Source organism: Astyanax mexicanus, chromosome 2 (assembly GCF_023375975.1).
Source record: "Astyanax mexicanus isolate ESR-SI-001 chromosome 2, AstMex3_surface, whole genome shotgun sequence".
Classification (NCBI taxonomy): domain Eukaryota; kingdom Metazoa; phylum Chordata; class Actinopteri; order Characiformes; family Acestrorhamphidae; genus Astyanax; species Astyanax mexicanus.
In genome coordinates, this window is record NC_064409.1 from 57,065,699 (window position 1) to 57,089,929 (window position 24,231).

The window sequence follows — 24,231 nt, forward strand, 5'->3', positions numbered from 1 at the left end:
AAAATGTGTTTTCATATTTTTTGCAAAATTGCAATATATTGTCTTGTTACAGTATCACAATATACCACAATATTAAATCATATTTTCTGTATTGGGAATTATATCCTGTCTCCAGGTTTTTGCCAATACACAGCCCTAGTATTTACTGTAGGCCAACAGCTTTCCCGAGCTGAGCAGACAGACCTGCTGTTCTTCATTAACAGCTCTGTTATAATGAGCTCCTGTCCAGCTCCATTGTTCAGCTTTGTAGTGTCACCGTCACTTTCTCCAGTCCTCTCTGAATGCTTCATCATAGCTGAGCTACGAGACAGAGCTGACCACAAGGGATTTGAGCGGGAGCTAAGCCGAGCAGCAGCCATTCATATTTATAAGTCAAGGCAATCCCAGTGATGAAGGAGGGAGCACATTAACGCCATCAAATGAAGCAATTTACACCAAACAGTCTTAAAGGGATAAATGTGCTGCTTTCATTCACATTTACCCTTTGATCCAGCGTGTGTTCCTCAAACGCACCACCAGCCCAAGCAGTCATTACACTCGCCCGATTTGGATGGTCTAATTGTTGACTGACAGTTTACAATCTCCACATTTGGGTGAAATATGGCTTTATTAATTCAGACAGTTAGTAGCAGAGATGTCAAATAATATGGACACTTTTGATTGACAAATTATCTCCAAAAAATTGAAATAGTAACTTTATAAGAGAAAGTAAAAACACAGCTTTTATTGAAAGTCAAGGAAAAAAGAGTTTATTACAAATCATTTTTGAAGATTATAAATAATGAACAACTAAATTCACATCATGTGGATAAAATCGTTTTACACTGACCACTAGTAAATAATAATAAAGATTTCTCTGTAAATTTGCTGTTTTGGAGATTATACATACATACATATATATATATATACATATATATGTATATATATATATACATATATATATATATATATATGTATATATATATATACACACACACATACACAATGTATAGCTATATTTACAAATGACTTTGTAAGAAACTTTGCTTTGTACCTTTTTGCAGACATGCTTCAAAATGATGTGGACTAAAAATATTTTTAAGTCACTGTTTTAGAGATAAGGTATGTTTTTTGTGTGATAGTGAAAATATATTGCTATAAGTAACCAGTGCTACACTTTTCTTTATAGATAATGATCAGTACATGTCTTGTTCTGTTTTTACAGACAGTTAGCCATAGCTATATAATAATTGCCTTAGAACTGGTGTCTGAAAATAAAAAATTCATGTCGCTCTCTCCCCACACAAAAAGAAACATCTATTACCATGAATTAAATCTAGTCTGAGGACAGATAAATCTGATTTAAAGGCTCCAAATTCCCTACAGGCCCTATTAAATATACAATCTTTAAAACACAAAAATAATCATTTGGCACATTAAATATTAACGCGATTGTGGGAGACTTGCACTTTCCGAATGCAACATTGAGCTACTTTTACATTTGCTTTGCAGAAATGTTCAAAAGCGCAAAAAAACAAGGTTTATTATAAACAACAATCAACAAAAACTGCAATGCAAATAATGATGTAAGTAAGGGAGCAGCAGTTTAGGCAGGAAAAACAGAAGCAACCCTCTGCTCTCCTTTTGTTTTGCACAAAAACAACACATCCTCTCCTCCTCTGTGAGACAGGATGAAAAAACGAGCCTATCTAAACAGTTAACAGATGGCTAAAGCCTATGTCTTTAAGCACTGTTTCTCTGCAGCAATTAAAAGTTTCTGGCTGTTATTTCTCTCCCCAAGTGCAGATTGCAAACAACACAAGAGGTCAAATATCTGCGAGGGAAAAAGCGGGAGAGGAGCAACTGTTCTGCCGAGCTGCCTCCCTCTCATCTGCTGCAGAACGGGACTGGTATTCACCTGAACGGGCGTCCGTAATCACCCAGCACCTATGTGAATAATTAGCGCAATAATTACCAGCCTTAAAACCAGGCAGTGTGCTGCCCTCTTGCACAACGCCATCAAGGATAACAGGTGTTGGCCGTGCCTGGGAGGGACAGAGATTAAAGATTATTTCACTATCCAGGCGTTCTCCTTCAGGCTAAAGCCATCTCCCTCTTTCTCCTCTCAGGCACGGAGCAGGGGCCATGCGGGGGGCTCATTTCGCTCCAGCCTGGCAGTTCGGGGAGAGGCGCGCTTGACAGAGAGTGAATATTGTTTAATCTGGGCAAAGCCGATATGTCCTTGAGATTCCTGGACATTCTGTGTCCACATAACCTCCAGACACGTAACGTGGGCTAGCCTGCTACTAATGAGGAGAAGTGCTGTGTACCGCAGTGAATGGGAGAACACCAAACCATCTGTGAGCAGATCAAGGACAGGTAAGCTTAAAAAAATAATAGAGAAAAAAAAACAAGTGTCACTATTATGATACAGAAACATGATTAAGGGTGCTACAAATGATTTTTGTTGTAATTTTAAAAACTAACCTTTTTTGGTTCCATATAAAGAACCATAAGAAGTCTAGCTGTAAAGCAGGAATCCCCAACCTGAAGATTGTGCAGGGTTATTACAGGGTTAGGTCAAATTTAGTTTCACCTGTTTAGAATTACAAATTTAGATCCACGGCCCAAAACTAACGTCCTACATGTAGAATACATGTGCAATTATATGCCAAAAGTTATGGAATACCATGGATTGATTAGTAAACTGATCATAAAGAAGTGTAAGGTGTTATCTTGTTAGTGAGGCTGAGCACTGGCAAGGCAAGGTCATGTACATTTTTGGAGCTCAAGTGAGGCTTGATAGTGGGAGCAAATAGAATGGAACATTTTAATTCCGAAGTGGCAAAATGGCAAAAGCCATTGGACAGAATACTCGCTCCTGTCTCATGACCTTTGGCATATCAGTGTCTATCAAAATATATGATACACTGGCCAAATACTGCAGGAAAGCACAAGGAATTTGTGACAAAACAAGTAAATACTTGTATTAAATTTGAAATTGCTTAAGAACACCAGCTATTTTTAAAAATAGCAATTACCCTTAGTGTATACATAGGCTTCACTCAATTATAACTAAAAAAGGGACGAATCTCATAGAGCTCCTTAGCATTAGCAGAAACTCCACAACTTAAGCAATGAAGCCAGGGAGCCCCGGGGTGTTTGTTCTTGAAGGAATTACTTAAAGACTTGTCAAGATGCCATCATCACTCCTTGGGTTCCCAAGCTCTTCCACTGTTTGTTATTCCAACTTGTGTGTGTGTGTTTTTAGAATTACTACAGCAGGTGTAGCCGATCTGATGAGAGAGCAGTGCCTCGTATTCGTCCACATTCGGGCTGTGACTGAATTTTTTCATGAGCTAATGAGCCATTGCTTGTGAGCCATTGCTTGTGAGATGAGATCACGGATATTATTCATTGCATTACAGCTTTAGTTCTGTACGTAAAACCTGTATATTTTGCTTTATAGGATATTAATCAACTGCAGTTCTTATATAAACTATATCCATACAGTCTTGTATTCAAGACTAATGTCTTTCATGCTTTCAATCAACATTGTCCAGAAGAGATAGAAGAGGAGGAAAAGCGACATTCCTTTTCCGCCAAGTCAGTTCTGCCTACAGGGAATCACACGTATCTCAGCGTGGAAGGATGAGGCCAAGCCCTGCCGTTCTTTGTCATGATTATTTCTTTCCATTCATCACTAACAGCACAACAAAGAGCCCCGCTCCTTACAATTTAAATAAGGCTTTGTGTGACACTTTCCGTGACAATCTGATGTATCCATTCAGTGGCGGGTAGAATATGTGCATGTCTATGCAAAATCAAGATGAATGTGGGGAGGGACAGACAGCGGCTGATTAAGGTGCGGCAGAGCGCACTCTATCTTTCACGGTGTGCTGTTGTCTTATGATATCTTATCATTAGTTTCCCTGACAATGATTTAGCAGTCAGTACACCGATGCATTGCCAGGCGCTGTCTTTAGATGTAACCTTCTTTCAGAAGTGGCTGCTATTTGTCAATTCTGAAGTGTCAAGCGCAAGGGCTGCATCATGGCGAAATTGGACACGTCCAACCATGGCCCTCTGGCCTGACGCAGGCAGGCAAGTATGCAGAATCAGGATGGAGGACGGAGCCGTATGCATCCATAACGTTTAACCGGTCACAGAGGATACCGGAGTCGCTGCTGAAAGATTACCACCTCTAATTTCTTTGGGGAGAATGGGACCCCACTGCTGCCAAGCTTTTTTTTTTCTCCTCCTCTCTCTCGCTCTCCGTCTTTTTCCCCTTTGTTCCTTTACCACGTCGGGTCAGGGCCTCCTGACTGTTAAATAAGAACCAAGGGCAGGTCAGCAGGCTGGCTGTGGGACCAGAACAGAACATGCCCTCTGCTCTCTCTCTGGCGGCCAACAACTGGTGCAGAAACTCGCCATCCATCTCTGGCTCAACACTAACGATGCCTTCTGAACTACAGACCACTTTGTGCCAAGACGTGTTTTTAATGCAGAGCCGTATTCGCTACATCATAGCATCAGGTGATGTTTAAACGGATGTTGCGTTGCTTAAATGCTGCTACAACAGACTAACAGAATGGGGCTACTTTAATCTGGAATGATACTTATTTATAATTCTGGTGTGTTATGATCTTTTAAATTGATACTAAAGGGATCCTTCACAGTAATGTGAACATCAGCTAGAACATATACATTTCCAATTAGACAATATTAATATTTAGGAAGCATTTGTGTACTTTAAATTTTTTTTTTTTAGTCTATTAATCACTTTAACAAATGACAGAATGGCATGAAAAATGTGGGTACTTCTTGGGTAATAAAAACAACAAAACATTTTAAACAGGTTTAGAGTTATCTTTTTGTTTTATACAACTTTATGTAAAAAGTACTGTTGACCATAAACAGGTTTGAGCACTCTAAGAAATTTAAGCCCCTAGATAGCTTTTACAAAAGTCTCAGTTGGTAAAAGTTTCAAAGAGTATTTAAATATATGTTTCTAAATACTGACCATGAAGGATGCCCAAGTTTTTGCTTCACACTCTTTTTTATTTTAAAAACTGTAAAAGACAGAAATTAAAAAGTAATCTTGCTTTAAATATATATATTTTTAATGTGTCATCTTGTACATGTCCTCTTTAATTCAATTATCTATTTGCAGTAACAGGAGGCTTGACTAGGGTTGTCCAAACCTTCACATGCCACTTCACACTGCAGTGTATTTTTTGTTATCTATTAAATATCATTACACAAAGAATCCATATTGGATGTGCCTCACTAACATTGTTAAACCGGTACAGACAATATATCACAGAGTACTAACCCAGTTTGCAGGTAATTCTCTGTTGTTGCCTCCCCGCTGTTTAGCTCTGAAGCTCTATGCCAGCAAAATACAAGACCACAGAAAAAAAAAGAAGGGCCTCTAGTATCCCTTCAAGACATGGAAGATGTGTTTGATGTCCTTACAGCCCCGGTTCAAGCCCGTGGTTGTCTTCTCAGAGCTACGCTTTGGAGAAAATGTCTCTGGTGGTAACAGTTGAGACCGCCTTTTCTGTTTTTTTTTATCTTCCTTTCTCTTTTGGAACTTTCTGGATCCAAATTTTGAATAATGCAACTCTTTCAAAGCAAACTCTCGGCTGAGGCCCCCTGATGATACTCTTTTTTTTTTTAAAGCTATTTGCCAACTGCTGATTTCGCCTGGCTACTTTCCATGAGCAAGCTGCACTTACGGGCAGGTGCGGAACGTTCGCAGCAAGATACGGTGACCTAATCCAGGGGACCTCTGTGACACTTTGCCAGGAACATGTTTACAGGAAGAGATGAACATGTTGTCCAGGAGAAAGATGTAAATAATTACCCGCTCACAACAGCTTTTCTTTTCCACTGGGTGCTACTGCAAAAATTGGCAGAAATCTCAGGACTGTGGAGATGATACTAATTAACTAATGATGTGAGATTTATGGAAAATATATGGAAAACAGGGGTGCAAATTGATTTACCTTATGGCTACAAATAGGGCTGCACAATATTGGGGAAAAAAGTGACATTGCAGTATTTGCAATATATACAGTATATTTTGCAATATACAGCTCTGGAAAAAAAATAAGCGACCACTTGAATTTCTAAATCAGTTTCTCTGATTTTGCTATTTGAAGGTATATGTTTGAGTAAAATGAACATTGTTTTTTTATTCTATAAACTATGGTCAACATTTCACCCACATTCCAAATAAAAATTTTGTCATTAGAGTATTTATTTGCAGAAAATTAGAAATGGCTGAAACAACAAAAAAAGATGCAGAGCTTTCAGACCTCAAATAATGCAAAGGAAGAAGTTTTAGGAGACCAGAAATCAATATTTGGTGGAATAACCCTGATTTTGTAATTTTCAAAATAAATAATTCTGGTACGTCATGGATATCTGATAAATGTGTCATATAAAATATATGTATATTATTAATTTTCCTAAGATACTGCACACTGCATCAAAGATGCTGAAATGATGTACGGCGCCTAATTATTATTTTTTTTTACAAATATTTCTATATAAATGTTAATTGACTAAAAAATATATAACATACTAGCAAATAATCAAAATAAAGCTAATTTGCTATTATGTTGTTTAAGGTAATCAAATGTACCGGTACTTTTTAAAAAATATATACTTTAGAAAGTGCCAGACTTGGTGTAGGTTGTGTTCAAATATATAAATAAGTGTTTATCCTCCAGAAAAGAGCATAAACAAATTTTGTTCTGTTCTCTTACTCTAACACATCAACACATCCAATACAGCATCAGAGCATAATTCATTATTAAATGCATTTATGACTTCAAAAAGACTGACTCTGCCGCTCATGCAGTTTACAGAAGAAAGAGACAGCCCTCAGGAAAAGTAAGAGAAAAGCAGTCGTTTCAGCACAAATATGGTTACTTGCCTCGAACCAAAGCCTCCTAACAACAAACCTCCTCAAGCACTTTAAGAGTGAAGCAGCTTTACAGTTCCATGATTTCCTATTACAATATCTGTATACCATCAGATTGTAAGATAAGTATCAGATCATTATGATTTATAGATACATATCGTTAAAGACTAAATACTTTTAGCTCTATAGATGGACATAATCACTAACACTGTCAGCATGCTGCAGCTTTCACCAGAAACACTGTTAATCGGTCAAAGCTCAGAGAGCCCAATGATAGCACAGAAGCTATTTCATAGCTGAAAGAACCGGTTCTGCCTCAGGTAGAACCTTCAACTACAGCAAATGTCAGTTTTGAATCTTGCTTGAGTAAAGTTGTTGCAGTGAAGATGTAATATGTTTGCCTTTCAATTCAATTAGTTTACAAAAGACCTTGAAGTGTATTAAACTGATGCAATCCATTATAAAATGACATTCTTTTACCTTGCCATAAGCAGCTGTGATGAAGAGGCACTGCAAAATGCCATTTCTCCTGCTCTTGGAATGACAGACTATGCAAGAAAATACACATAGAATCATACATACTGTATACACTGATATGCCAAAAGTCATGAAACAGGAACTAGTATCTTGTTCCATGTTTTTTGCCATGTCTGATGAAACACTAAAGTGAAGCTACACAGGCTTGGGTCAAACTAATAAAATAAATTCACACTGTTCAGACTCACTAAAAATCTTACAGCTCTCAACTTGTACAGGTGTAGGCATTCCCAAGCCGTCCCCAGAGGTAACACTTCGTGATTAATTTACATACTGCCATCCCATGAATTTTGGCTTGTGAGTCAGTATATATAAATTGGGGATGGACCAGAATGCAAACATTTGGCTATAATCAAAAAGGAACAAAATGAAACATTTGGCCAAAGACAGAATATGCTTTTCTGCAGTTTTCTTTTTTGCTTTTTTCACCATTTTACACATTAATAGAATACATGTATTTTTGTCTTTATTTTCAAAGAAAAGCAATTAGATGACTTCGATTTAAGACATTGAGACACTACATATTTTAACAACCAGCTGATTGCAATTTTAACACATCAACAATATTATAAAAAAAATAGAATATCATTGAAAAGTTAATTTACACCACTAATTCAGTTCAAATTTGAAACCCACATGTTATATAGATGTTTAACATTTAGAGTGATCTATTTTAAGCGTTTATTTATTATTTTATCTATTGTTGATGATTATGGCTTACACCCAATAAAAACCCAAAAGTCAGTATCTAAGAAAATTACTGTGTAAAACATGTATATAATATATAAGTTTCACATTTTGAACTGAATTATTGAAATAAAATAACTTTTGAGATGCACTAGTAAAGTACTCAGATGTGTTTTTTGTGACATGTGCTTTTTTGCCATTTTCAGCTGATTAAATATTTTTGTCAGAATATTTTGTAAATTCCTAATGCCTAAACCTACACACACACACAACCTAAAACTCCTACTGTTTAGAATGGGAGTGGATAAATCATGCTATGGGCTTGTGTTGCAGACAGGGACGCAACACAATATCAGCAATATCAAATTCTTCAATATCAGCAAAATCAAATTCTAGAAGTTAACATTAAACTATCTGTTAAAAAGGCTAAAGATGGAAATATGCATTATTTCTAAAGCAAAATATTAACATACATCTTAAAATCCAGAGTAGAGCAGCTCAAGAGTTACAAGATGAAACTTTGTAATGGTCCTAACAGTCCCTTGGCTTAAACATCATCAGGAGAATCACATTGCAAAGCAAAATGTAATTCTTACTGCTTTGAAATGGCAGACCATGCAAGACAATACGCAAGACACCATCACATTCAGTTGTATATACTGATACATACACCCACATAATACCTACCATAATAACAAAAAAAAAAATATTCAGGCGTGGATTAAATAATACATATAGGAGAGCTAAATCTGTATGACAGTACACTGAACTACAAAATCACATTATCTCAAAGAAAAGGTTCCAACAACTACATTTTAGTATTACGTACATCATCCAAGCACAACAATGCACAGCAGCTGAAACAAGCACTCCATACCAAGAAACACACAGCATTACGTCCTTCATAACATATTCTAATGGACACAGCCACCATTAATTGTCTCTTTTCCTTAACCATGTGCTCTATCATTTCATCTAATTTCCCTAACAATAAAAAGGCCAATTAAAGCATAACTGCATTACTTTGTTAATAAAGCAGACAGATCGACTCTGGGGAACACTTCATTGGTAGTTAATTATGCGCAGTGGTAGTCCCAGATCCACTGAGCAAATGTGTAGCCATAAAAGCCTTATAGTCCTGCCAATTCCCACTCATGGTCATATACACAGCTAAAATCCGACGGTTTTGCATATTACAAAAAGGCCAGAGAGACACACTCTGAAGAGAAATTGAGCAGTCTGCAATTCTGCAACTCCTCCAAAGACCCTGCACCGGCCCATTTCTAAGCCATGAAATGAACAATGGAACAATAAAAGGATGCTCCTACAATCAGAGACACAATATAAAAGGGTCAAAGATTTCAGAACACAGCAGATAAATGCAAAGAATAACTTAGATTAGCTCATTATAACGCACATTAGAGCTGCCTGGGCGCTACTTTATACTGTATGTAAGGTTTGTTCTTTTACAGCCAGGGTGATGCAGGTCTGAGGTTAAACACTGTGAAACACTAAGCACAGCAACTGTCACTATGCTGAATGGCTTGACCCTGAGTGATCCAGGCGTGTGTCCGGCAGCTCTTGCCGCGTGTGTACGCTCTTAAAGGGAAGCATGGTGGACTGTGAGTAAAGGCTTTGAGTGGGAAAGTGACATTTTGTCAATACTCTATTGGCATTCCACTTAACCTCTGAGACAGAAGGATCATGTTGTTGTAGCCGGGTAGTAAATTGGTTGTTTGCACTGCAATTTTCTCCACAGAACGTTTGTGGAACACACACACACACACACACACACACACACACACACGCTCTCTAATATAATTTATTGCTCTCATTGAAGTAACTCATTTTATGGACTTCTTTTTTATTTTAGCAGTTATGTTAAAAGTGAAGAACATTATGGTTACAAATGCCGACACTAGATACATATTATGCTCTACATGTACACAGTACTGTAAAGTTACTTATATGTTATTCTGTCCTATAAATATAAATAATAATAAACTTTACGTTTTGTTACTTTTTACTGAAGATATGTTTAGTTGCACCTGTTATAATGTAATTTGTTGTTTTTATAAGCAAAAACTTATTGTTTAGTGCATAAACTCTCAGCATTGTATTTTATTTAAAAGGTTATTTACTCACTGAACTCTATGTTTATTAATCAATCATTAAGTCAAATGCAGAAATTATTGATTTTTTTTTTTTTTTGGAAAGTTTAATTTAGCATATCTTGTGGAGTCCCACTAGGTTATAGTTTATGATCTATGAAACTAATGTTAAATATGACACTAACGCTAATAGCTCTAAAAGTGAAGAATGTATACTAGATGGGGTAATTATAGTACATGTAATTTTACAAAAAAATAATATAGTAAAATAAATACAATAGAAACTAAAAACCAAGAAATCAAGAATATTATATTATGATATTTAAAATACATTTTGTAATATTTTTTTAGACTTGAATATACTGTACGTTTAAAAATGTATTTAGATATTTATTGGGAGTGGGCTTCATAATTTTAGAAATAAGAATAAGGCAATAAGACTGTGAAAAAGATTGCAAAAAAAATGTTGTGTGATGTTTAACCTTGAAACCCCAGCTTATTTTTGCTGTGTTTTCTTCATTTGTCAATTGACACATTTAATGCACATTTTTTACACATTTGCATCACTGGAGTTATAAGGGTTAATTAAATTCCTGTAAAAAAAATAATTTAATTAGATCAAATTGTCAGTAGACACATATTGTGTTACAAATTTTTTTTTTTTTTAGAAAAATGTGCACTTTTTCAACATATATATATATGGAATATAAAAATATATAAATGCTATTCTAAAAGTAGCTGTCCTGCCCAGCTGTATGTTTTAAAAAGGATCTCAATGATTGTCATTCTTACACATTAAGATCAGTTACAACCCCATGTCAGGCAGCACTGCTGGAGAGCCATCTGTGACAAATGATGCTTGAAAAGCACCCAAATCAGTCACTGTTAAGAACCTGGCTTCAAGCACACTGGGACGACTTCATTTCCAAGGGTTAATATGACATGCCCTTTCCAAAACAACAGGAGTTTAAGCATATCTGTCTGTCATTCGGGAACCTTGGCTCTTTGGCGGGGTGATCGATGGGAGAGGATGATGCATATATGTTACACTGACATATACATCTTGATGTGATTAGTCTTTCTGCCCCATTGTTCAACCGGCTCATGTCATCTATTTACATCTTCCCAAACTGAGGTTATACAACCAATCAGACAGCAGAAACTGACAGGCATGGCTTATCCATCTGTCTAAATCAAACGCTATTAAATCAAATAGTAATGCTTTGGAAGTCTTATTCAGTGAGGAAAGGAGGTTTTCTTTTTATTTGGATGCATACTGTACCACTGAATATGTGAAGTACATATTAACATAACATACTAATATATGTAAAAAAAAAAAAATATATATATATATATATATATATATATATATATATATATATATATATATATATATATATATATATATATATATTTATATACATACATGCAATAAGATATAAATATGGCTTATATTTTAGTATTCAAATAGATACTCGACACACACACACACACACACTAAATGGACAAAAGTATTGGTGTATTTGCATTCACGATTTTTTCTTAAATCTTAAATTATCCTGCTTTTATTGGAGTAACTGTCTCTACTGTCCAAGGAAAGCTTTTTACCGGATGTTGGAGCATTGCTGTGAGGTGAGGATTTGGTTGCGTTCAGTGACATGAGCGTTAGTAAGTACAGGATGTTGGGTGATCACCACCCCACCTCATGCCCAACTCATCCCAGACTTTTTCCCAAAAGTACTGGATGGAGCACCATCATACCAGAAAACACAGTTTGACTTTTCTATAGCTCAATGCTGGGGTATTTTTACCCCTCTATCCAATATCTAGCATCAGGTATGGTGCCAGCCATTAGGTTCATGTTTATGTTCTCAAGAGAGCCCTACTGACTAGACAGGTTCCTGTTCATTTGCACATCTGTGTTACTTAAAGCACAGTAAAAAGCATTCATTAGAAAGGGTGTAAACTAATATTTGGATATATATATATAGGTATATATGTGGCTGTGCATTGTTTGTTTAAAATACCGGGTGAAATGTATGCGTGTGTGTGTGTATAGTTATATATCTAATTTGTATATATACACTTTTCTACAGTCCATTTTAAAATAATATATTATCTATGACATTACTATGTGTGTGTCTCTACATGTGTGTATATGTGTGAAATACAGGCAAGTTAATATGTGTCTTGTCAGAGCTTGTTAGATTTGTTACTTTTCCACAACTTTTTTTTCTGATTATCTCCGTCTAAAGCCGGGGGAATAGTGTCTGGAGAAAGTCTATCCTCTCTGAAAAAGGAGAAATATTGTCTTTTAACAGCCACATAAAAGGAGAGATGCTGTGAGCCACTTCAACACGGTGGAATAGCCTGCAGGGATTTAAACAGAGAGCACAGGCTCGGGCAGAGCTGATGCTGTCACGCACGCAGCACAAACTTCCAGTTTATGTGGGAATTATAAGCAAATAGTTATTATTTTCACAAAATTGAGCATTTCCATTCTAACTAGGACTAGGGATGATAAAATATTGAAAGATCTATTAAACATTAAATTTTGAATACTCCCTACATCTGTCTCCAGCTAATTGAGTTGCTACCAAGAATGTTAGGACTCAGGAGAATAATTTGTCAGTGCAAAAACATCGAATGGTCCAATTTATTGCTTGCTGCAGGCTGCGAAGTTCCAACAGTCTTTGATCAACCTTTTTAGGTCAGAATGACTTGAAATACAGAGAGAGGTCTCTGAAAAACCAGAGAGAAAAGATTGTCTTTTTTTCCTCAAAGAAAGGAATACGGATTTCTGCGGTCGTGAACTGTTTGGTTGAGCGGGGTGTGATGAATTCTTCATGGGAATACAAAATCAGGATAAGGCTTGAAAAAGAGAGAAATCACCTATGCTGTTTATTTGGCATTATGCCTCTGCAATTAGTAAAACATTTATTACAGAGACGGCAGCGAGTGCAATTGCAAGTTTAGCTACCTCACCATCACTTTATCACCCACTTTACATCAACAGAGACATGCCTGTCAATAGATATTCCTCAAACGGATCTGTTCACACAGCTGGGTTTTTCTTATAGCTACAGAAAGTCAAGGCAAATCCGAGAAACATGAAACATGTCGAAATATGTCAAGCCCAATAGTGTCTCACACAAAGCGAAGATTCTCGAACAAGGAGACCCGAGATCAACAAACCTCTCAGGGTTCCAAACTTTGGGAGGAGTTTGCTCAATGAATACATATCCATATTTAATTTTGCATCACATTTGCTATTTAAGTCCCAATACACCTTTAGTTTACAGATGAAGCCATATTATCAATTATGTAAAGGATGACATATGTATGACGATGAACTTTTATCATATATGTTGTATTTTCCATCTGTAAATACTAGTATATATATATGTATACAGTGTACAGACATATTTTTTTTTATAAAAGCTCAATATTATTTGTAATAAATAATTCGTTACCTGGTTTGGATAATCAGTTCTTCAGTGCATGAATCGGAACAAAATGTACACAGTGGTTAAAGCACTGGGGATGTATTGGAAATTAACATTTTACAACCCTGTCACAATGTCAACTATTTGTTTTTTTTCTTTTTGTTCATTCTTGTTCAATTTCAATCAACATTGCAGCACTGTCGCACCAAAACCGTGCTTTTAATCTTGTAATTCTATATTATATTCTATTATATGCTAGGAACCCCCTTGAAGTATGAACAAATATAAATGCTTTAAAATGACTTGGACTTTTTTAAAAGATACCAAATTGTGTTTAATTGGGGTTTTTTTTGTATATACTATAGTGGTATATAATGTTTCATATATGTATTGTGTTTTTTAACACATAAATGGTTTAAATGGCCTTGGCACACAATATTGTACACACTATAGAGATGCAAAAACAACATATATGAAAAACAGTTTATATGTAGTATATCATCTTTAAGTTTTCTTAAGTGCACTTTTTTCTTTTCCTTTCTTTTCTTTTTTTTCTTTAGTAAAGTCATTTTAAAGTGTTTAAAACTAAGCATAAGTAGTTGTTATAATATATTTTTTTGCTACTTTAGATCATTAAAAAAATCCCTCAACATTGCTTTCAGGGTTTATAAAATATAAGACACAGTTCATTGTTCTTAATTTTCTCACTATTCTGTCTGCTGGTGTCTAGTTAACCTTGACAGTGCGGGGAGCTGCTAGCTTTCAGAGGGCAGGCGGGAGTCTACTCTGCTCATGCCCTCAGCCCATTCATTATCCTACAGAATGATCCCAGGTCGCAGGGCCGGAAATTTTAATTACGTGGGCCATAAATGGAAAAAAATTAAGTAGCACATTTTAAAAATGCTGAATCGGTGTAATGAAGTTTTTGGATGGCAGAGCCAAAGGGGAAAAGCTGCAGTGTCCTACTCCACACTGCCCTACCCTGCACATTAGGTCCATAAGAGTGAAGGCAGGACATCTATCTGAACTGTGTGCCGTGACAGTTGTCTTATCGAGGCAAACACTGCCATTATTCTGCTTTATGAGCTCAGGTTAAAATACTACATGGCACTCGTGGTTTAACAACTAGTGTATGTCTCTCTGTCTTGCGGAGTAGTAAAAATCTGACTTAAGGTTTATACCCCAGGCTGGCCTGTAAATTAAAGTGAGATTCACCTTCACTTACATTTGGTGTCAGGCTAGGAGAAATGAGCCGGGTCTGTGAGTCACTCGCTCCTCTGAGGCATCTGCAGATCAGTGATCCGGCCAGCCGCCCTGTGGGCACTGGACATAATTAGGAAACATCAGGCATTAACTTGGCATATGCTCCTGGCCACTGTTTTCCTGCAACTTGCCATGTTTACCGGCTAATGGTAATTAACATATGAGCCGCTTCAGTAGAGCTTTTGCCCTGTTTGTCCTGTTTAGGCTCTAGTCCATTAGAGTTCAGGGACATCATTTAGGAGCTGAAACCCGTGGCCAACAAAGCCCAAACAATACAATGAAATAATTATGTTTATGAAATGCTTTCAGCACTAGGAATACATAAAATGTCTTTTTTTAATTCAATATCTAATAAGATAGTCATTAATAGTTATTTTTAAGTGTATAATTGGAATTGGCTATACTAAACTGAACCCTTGGTGTGAGTGAATGTGGGTGTGTAGTACCATGTCCAGGAGTCATTCCTGCTTTGTGTCCAGTGTTTCCATGTAGGCTCCAGACCCACCACCACTTTCACTAGTAAGAAGCAGATTAAAAAATGAATAGACATACATATATTTTTTCTTACAAATTATAAAACAAATTTTCAGGAGATCGTAGGCTACTCAAGTGTCTTTATTCAAACTGTAAATATTACATATTTATATGAACTGGACCATGTTTTAAATTAAAATTTATTATATACTATACATCTTTGTCTATTTTTACATTAACCTGTAAAGACTATAAAAAGTTAACATCTAAATAGATTAATAATCTAGTGTTTTTTTTAGCATAAATTCAATTTTTTATGGAGATTTTTATCATAAGGTTTTTCATAAAACCTGACAGTAGTCCAAAAGAATAAAAAACAGTTATAGTTTAATTTGTAACGTATTAATGTATTAGTATTATCCAGGCTCAGGACTTTAGTTCTGAAATTTAAATAATTTGCTCAGAGGACATTTGAAACTGGTATGAACTTATATGTTATTACATATTGGAGCACCCCCCATCCACACTAAGACTAGAAGAGATGGTACATTTCTTTGAGCTGGATTACTCACTAAAAGTTGATGACAGATGGCAATTGGCTTCTGCTATGATGTCTGTAGATTACTCTGATCCTGAATTATGAAAGTAAGAAATCTGACATTGAGTAGCTTACAACCCGCAGCCCACATCGTGTTAATTTAAAAACTATACAGTGTTTACAGTGGTTTTGAGAAACAGTATTGCAAATTTTGCAATATATTTTTTTTTTAACATATTTTCTTGCACCCCTTAAAACATGTTGTGGAATCTCCTGTAACATCTCCAAAATCATTTGATATCCCACTGTCTACAATGAATAGAAATAAAGAAAATTTATTATAAAATGTTTTTAAACAAATGAAAAACACAAAAACACTGGCCATGGAAAGTACTTTAGAGATACAAAGTGGATAAAGAGCCTTGTGGAAAAAACAGGAAAAGCTTGAATTGCTGCCCACCGTAATATGATTAGCAGTAGCATGTGAAAAGTCTCTGAGGACTGTTAATGTGAGCAGGAAAAGTCTATTTCTCTGCTACAAGGTTAGACAGGGAGAGAGGCATTTGGAGGAAATTGTGGTGATGCATTAATTAGGCAGAAAGCTAAAAAAGAAGGCCAAACCTTTTGGGAGTTGCCAGCCTTACTCTGAATCCAATAAGGACTGAGGAGGTTAATGCAGCTTCTAGTATTCAACAGGAAGTAGCAGATAACAGCACGCTTAAAGAAGTCTTTCAATTACCAATTACGCATTCAGTCGAGCAAAACCCTCAGGTATGAAAAGGGATGCATTATTATTAAAGCGCCCTTCAGAAGGCAATAGAATTTAAAAGCAGTGTAACTGACCCTGCTGGACCACAGATCATGCAAATACAAACCACTTTCCTTAAATATATCGAGGCGAGGGGGGAAACTGCTTTTACTGCTTACAGTAAACGAAACGTGCAGCTGAGTGTTAAACCACTGGGGAAAGGGGTGGAGGTGGATTATTTTTACCTCAGACTGAGCAAAGCCTTGCACTGTAGCCTAATGCCTGCTGAAACAGCCAACCCCTGTAGCCAGACAGGGAAGACTGATGAGCTCGCCATGGCTGTGAAGATGGAGGAACAAAAGAGAGCCCCGTTCTTCCACTAGAGCCATGAGCACGCTAACAGAACGTGAAAGGCTGTGTCCGCCGAGCTGCCCACCAGGGGGAACAACAGTGTTCAGTCAGGGCCGATCCTCCATAAGTCACAGGGGTAATGGTGTCGGACTGCAGGCGGGGTTAGAGCGACGTCTCTCATCGCTCTGCTCCGCGCTGCAGCCCGAGCAGAATCCTGCGAGGCCCCAGACGCACCGCGCTGTCAGCACACACGCATGTCTTGATGGATGGGCCACACAGGTCACTGACATTAGTGCCACAACCTTCAGCACGCATTATAAAAGAGTTAAACACAGGTGCCAGCACATCGCTTTTGTCCCGGGTCAGTGCCAGTCACCTGAGTTATATGCTGTAATAGAGGTAAACAGAAATCAATCTAACAGCTGAGGCAGTGCTGTAAAGCATTAGCAGCCACAAGAAAGTTTATTGGTGCTCAAACATTTACAAAATTTAATTTAATTTAATTTTTTTTCTATTTTTAGTCTGATCAGATTTGTAGCAATGGTAATAATAACAATGATAATTATAGAGATAACAATAATAAAAAACAAATAGAAAACAAAACAATAACATATAAACAATAAAATATAATACACTGTAAGCCTGAATAAATTGCATTCAATTTATTTATGTAATTAATTGCCTTAAATTTATGAAGTAATGTTTACTGAAAACCTTAAAAAATGTAGATAAGTACACTTAAATGTTTTTGTTATGTCTAAACTGTAATTTAAGTTAATTGATGTATTTTATTGTAGCAATTGCTTTGCACAACAATTTTACTTAGAATTTTAAAGTCAGATGAATAAAACATATTTAATGAAGGAGAGAAAATCACAGAAGACACACTAGCAGAACCTGGCAAATACATGTGGTTTTAGACAATTTTGTGTTGACAGTGTATGAAGTAAAAGACCTGAAAAACATGTAAGTACATATGCATTTAAGTGTTATATTTGCTTAAATGATCAGAGAAACAGATTGAATTCATTAAGGAAAAAGGTGACTTTGGCACTTTAGATGGCATTTTCTCTCCACGTCATTCGTAGTACATTTGTACATCTGTAACCAAGCTAACAATTTCCTGTTAGCATAACATTTTCTGAATGTTATAGTTAACATTCTTGTTGGAATGTTGTGTGTGTGTATATATATATATATATGTTTATTTTGAATAGTACCTTTCCACTTTCCATAATGTTTAGATTTGTAAAGCTGTGAAACGTTCTAACAAAACGTTGCAAACTACTATTATGTCACAGGTTTTCAGAAAATTCCTGCAACATATTTTCTGTAATGTTACAGTCTAACATTCCTGAAATCTTTTAATTATCTGATGTATCAGAGCTGGGATTTCCTTCATGTGTGCTGGTTACACAGTGATGCTGCATCAGTAGCAGTTCAAAAAGAGGCAGTGGCCGACTTCACACGTGCTAGCCTTCACCCTCCTGGTGTTGGGGTCTTTACTTGCGATAAGGAAAGTCCTAATGAGTGGGTGGGGTACTTAGCCTTCCAAATTGGGGAGAAAATGTGATAAAATTTGAAATAAAATGTTTTTTCTTTTTTTAAAATAAGCAAATGTAAATGTTATTTGATGTACTGATATTTGTAAAATGCTGCAGCCTGTGATCCAAGCTGTGCTTCACTTTACATAATAAAGAAATAAATCAGGTGCAGGTTTGAGACCAAGACCAGACTCAGACCAGAGCGCAACAACACTAACAAAAATAATAATAATCTCACTTTTATTTCCAAATTCCATGCATTTTCATGTTTATATCTGAAATCTTCTCCATGTCTCCATTCAGTGACTCTGCCCATGTTCTTTGTCTATGTATTGCAGAAATCACTGCGTCCTAAATATAATATATAAAAATAACAGGATGTAAGCATCTAAGCAAAAAACAAAAAATAATTCCATTTAGAAATGTCAGTCAATCGTTCACTCACAAACATGTGCACAAAAAACCACACATACACACACATACACGCACACCTACGGGAAGCAGCCAGAGCACTTGCTCCACTCAATTATTTTGTAGTATGATAATTAACCAATTCACTATGCACAGCCAATTCTCAAAGGCGTCTTTGAACTAATTGTTCTCATTGACTCAATTAATTATTTGTTTGCTGATTTAATTATTTTCAGATCTGGAAAAATGGAAATTAAACAAGAGGCCAGTGACTGGTGCCAAGAAATTACGATCTTAAATAAGGGGTGTGATGATGTTATCACCTTTGTGTAGGCAGTACCTGCTCATGTGTAACAGAGCTTGTTATTTGTTATTTTAAAACATAAAGACGTTCATAATACACAGATGCATGATTACAGTAAAAGAATAGCACAATTAAAGGGCATTTAGCTTAGTCTATTGCCCAAATACATGGAAAGAGGTATGACATGACATTGCCATTGTTTTCTAGCAAATGCATTTAGTTTAACTGTGTTAGTAAAGGAAATTAGTATTAGTAGTGTACTAATTACTTCAAGTGTTGATTGGAAAAACTCCAGTCTTGTGTCCAGTGTCAAACCTCTGAAAAACCCTGATTTTGATGCTGGAGACCATGAGTAAAGTGGATTTGTCAAGGAAACATCTGCAGTAACCCCGCAGCTCCCTAAAGCTCAGATGACTTGCGTATAAGTACTAATCAGAAATGCACCAGCAGCCTTTAGGGTTCAGAAACTAGACTCAACATGAAAACAAGCCTGGCTGGTAAAGGCACTGCTGGAGCCAGTGGCAGTACATGTACAGTACAAAACATGCTCTAAATCTGAGAATTTTGTTTAATGATATAGAACTACCAACATAAAAAACATATATATAAATGTTACGACAGTTAGTTGGAGTTACAGCAATTTCAAATTTGGATCGTGGATGTGACAATAATAGCCAGATGCCACCAGACATAATCATTGCTACCCACTGCCCTGTCCACTGTGGGTAGTAATGCCTTCAATTTCTCATTCTCATTACACTTGAGACACATCAAGAAATGTTAGATGTCTGCACATCTTCAGAGATTGAGTGTCCTATCCATCTGGCACCCACTATCAGGCCGCATAAAAACATAGAAAAATTACATGGACTTGCCATGAGCACAACGGCCAGTGTTTAGCCTTACTCAGAAGATAGACATCATAAGTGTTATCCTGAGGAAATAAGAATTAGAATGTATTATTAAAGCTGTACTTATAAACAAATACTTTCTCATCTCTGTCTTTGCTGTTTTAAAATATTTGGAATCTGGCAGCTGTTACTGATATTGTTTATAGATTTTCTGAGAAACACAACATTAGAAGAAACAAACCATTTCAATCCAAGCCCACCGCCCCCCAAATCAATGCATAGAACATAGCATAAAGGTGTACATAACATGTTAAAATACACAGAATTTTATGATGAATGAATGAATAAGAATTCTGGACAATGTCTTGAAATAGAATATATATATATATATATATATATATATATATATATATATATATATATATATATATATATATATATATATATATATATATATATATATACATATATATATTATTTTTTGTGTGAAATTGAACTATACCCTATGCTTTACTTTTCTGAGTTCATTTAGTTTCCTAATGTAATGTCCTCGTCTGGCATAAAAAAATATATATAATCTTTCCCATTTGCCGATGCCAACGTCCTGCCCGGGACTTGTAGACCAGCGGAGGCATTAAATCCTGACTGGCCTATGGCATCCATCCAAACGGCTCTGGACAAAAAGCTAATATTCCTCTGCAATGTGCCAGGCCACGCATGCTAAGTTGCAGACCCATCGAACCCCTCTAACGACTGCCATATGGAAAACAAATTGCCGTGGCCGGGATCAGACACCAGCCTATGCGTGGCATGAATTCTGAGGGCCTTGTGGCAAAACTGTGTCCAGTGATTGCTTGTTTGATTCCACCCAAAGAAGTGTATCTGTGTGCATGCATGCATATGTGTGTGTGTGTGTGTGTGTGTGTGTGTGTAGTGGGGGGAGGGCGATTTCCTTACGAAACCCACTATTATTTATCATGCTGCTTTAAATGTTTTGCTCATTTGTTTCCATTAAATATTTCATCTTCCCTTAAATATTCATTTAACGTCTCCTTTTAAATTTTTTACCAGGTTCTTTTTCTCTTTCTCTTGCTCCATGCCTTCCTTTTAGGGCTTCGCGATCATAAATAATTATTCATGTGCACCCAGAAACAGATTGCATAAAACATGCACATGGATTCCTTTTTGTCTTTTCTCATTAAGAGATATACTTCAAGTAGCCTAAATACTTCCCACTGCTCCACTTGTGGAAATTGGATATTCTATTCTGCCATACTGGTGCACAAATGGGTTATAGCCTCTTGTTATTCAAGAAAAAGAAAGAAAAAGAGAGATTTCTATGAGAAAGAAAAGAGAACAAAACGGAGCACCCTCCCTTCAAAATTGTGTGTCACCTTCACTCTAGGTACATTTGTACATTTGTGTGTTTCACACAAGCATTTCAGACAGTTTTTGTTTGGTATTTTTTTTTCTTCAAAACTGGATGATGCATTCTTAAAGCTGTTATTGCAATTTCATCTCTTAGTAGCAGTTACTTGTAAACATTTAGGCAATTATCTTTTGAAAACCAAACTACTGGCTTTCTTGCCCTGAGTGCTTCTTTCATGCCAGTTGAAGCTGGGAAATATGTTTGCTTAATAGCTTCCTTGTTATGTCCTCATAAATTAAGCACTCACTGCATCTCGCTCTGCTCCAGATGAGAAGAACATCAAACATTTTGGTGCAGAACTCATGCCCCGACTCTGTGAAAAGAAAGTTTGCTTTTGAAAAATTTAGAACACTAACTGAAAGAGAGAGAGAAATAGAGAGAGAGAGAGGCTCTGATACTTACTTCCATTGTCAAGTGAATCAAATCCCACGGAACATCTGTTTTCTTTCTGTCTCTCAATCTCTCCACCGCACATCTATACACACACACTCCAGTGCTCCAAATGTTTGACAAGAGGCAGCTCGGTACAAGGTAGCATCTGTAAAGAACACACATACACATATTTTACTGCACAGTAGTCTGGAAATACAATAATTGTATTTGCTGTATGTAGGTCTAAGCAGTTAAAGGTCAGTTCATTAAATAAAGGAAGTACACTGTATGTACTAGAGAGTTGGACACTGTTAGCTTAGGTGGGGTCTCGCTGGTTTCCCTATTGATCTACAAATATCACAGAGCCTCTGTTATCTACTATCACTACCACTGTTTGCTGTATCTTCTTCAAAGCACATCAGTGCTTCAGTAAGTAAATTTGCTTTAGTTAATGAGAAAGGCAAGGCCAACAATCCAACGCACCGGATAACTGAATAACTGTGTCAGAACTTGGAAAGACACATTTGTATGCAACCCCCCGGACTTCAAAGTCTACACTGGCCTCTATTTGTGAATTATACCAATATGAAGCCAAGGCAAACACCAGCACACTGAGAGATGAAAAGGTATTGTAAACTTTCAATTTGATCGGATTATCTCTTAGTTAGCGAGGACGCTTGATCAGACAGTGCAAATAGCAGCGTGTTAATTAGAGATTATAAAGAGTGATCCTAAGCACACAGTTGAGGTATCAGGGTGTTATAGAACAACGTTTGGTTTAGCCAAAAAAAAATCACAAAAAAGATGCACCCATGCCCAGATCAAAATATTCTTTCTCTAAAGTAGAGTTGAACTATGCATTAGTAAAAGCACTACCAGGGCATGATGAGGCAGTAAATGCAGGAAGATTAAAAAATACAGACGCAAAGCCATAAGAGCTCCGTGCACTTTTCTCTTTGTTCATCTGTCAAGAAATTACAGAACGCTTGCTGTAGTCCTCGCTCATTTGCATACCCTAATTGCTAGTTCTCATCATGCAGCATGAACGAAGCTCATTTGATAATAAGACAAGAATAATAAATCATAGATTTCATCACACACACACATAAATTAAGGGATGATAGAATATTTGCAGTAGTGTGCACCTGTTTTTTTGTGTTGCATCTTCTTTTTTAAAGGCTGTTTTGTTGCATTGAAGTACTTTTTTAAGTACTTTAATACATGTTTTTACATTTACATTATTTATACATCATTTTAAAAATGTACAATATCTTGCATGTTCCCTTTATTTCTGGTTTAATGCAAATTAACTGTTAATGAAATTACAAATTAAAGCAGATACAATGCTGACCTTTAATGAATTAGTAAAAAGAAAATGGAAGCTTGGATATACTCTAGTCTGTTTCTACACCCATTTTCATCTAATCCTTTGTTATGTTTGGATCGCAAGAGCATGCTTGGTTTATGCCTTGAAGGTTGTTGTCCTCACCTAATTATCTCACTGTTGGAGGCCACCGGAGTGCTGCGTGACAGAAGAGTGGAGAGTGGAGAAAACTCTGCAGTGATATGAGAATCACTGTAGATTTGATATACATAAATTAAACTGAACAGAATTGTCTGTTGAGTAATTATATTTATGACTATATATATATGACAATGTGATATATGTGTTCCTAATCAAGTAATTAATTTAAAAATTACTAAATTAAAAATAATCAATTTTTTTAAACAAATGATTTAATTTAATTCCATCTAAACAATTTCTGGTAAATTTGTTAGCAGGTCTGGATTTTATTTCTGAATTGAAATTGATGCAACACCTTAAATACTACATAGTAGTGATAAGAATTTCCTTTTACTTCATTTACTTTATTCCTATAATCATTTCATTTATTTATTTACTATAAAATGTTTTTTTATTAATTTATTTTGTGGTTTTTTTTTACCATGATATCTATCCTACTGATACTGAGCCAACTATAATCACTGATGATCGAGTATAAACTACAGTATGTGAAACAGTCAGAACAGACACTCTGATTTATTTAGTCAAATGCTGCCATCTAGTGGGGAGTACGTGATGACACAGACCCTCAATGGGAATTTTTAGCAAAAGGTAACTGTGTTGTAACACTGCCACACACTGGTAAACTTTACAGTTTAAACAGACTCGTATTGATTGATATCTAACGCTGGGCAACATAAATAAAATCTATTTAATTTTAGTTTAAAAACTTAATTTAAATGTAATA

The 24,231-nt window shown here is 36.2% G+C and overlaps 1 long non-coding RNA gene across 2 annotated transcripts in view; it reads right to left on the reverse strand.

Moving 5' to 3' along the window:
• LOC111193101 (uncharacterized) overlaps positions 1-24,231 on the reverse strand; it is a 130,145-nt gene that overhangs the window by 104,306 nt on the left and 1,608 nt on the right. For both annotated transcript variants that reach the window (XR_007437841.1, XR_007437842.1), the window contains exons 2-5: positions 22,010-22,145; positions 21,855-21,920; positions 15,404-15,473; positions 14,920-15,017 (exon numbers count right to left, since the gene is read on the reverse strand). This is a non-coding gene — a long non-coding RNA (uncharacterized LOC111193101). The remainder of the gene's footprint in view (positions 1-14,919; positions 15,018-15,403; positions 15,474-21,854; positions 21,921-22,009; positions 22,146-24,231) is intronic.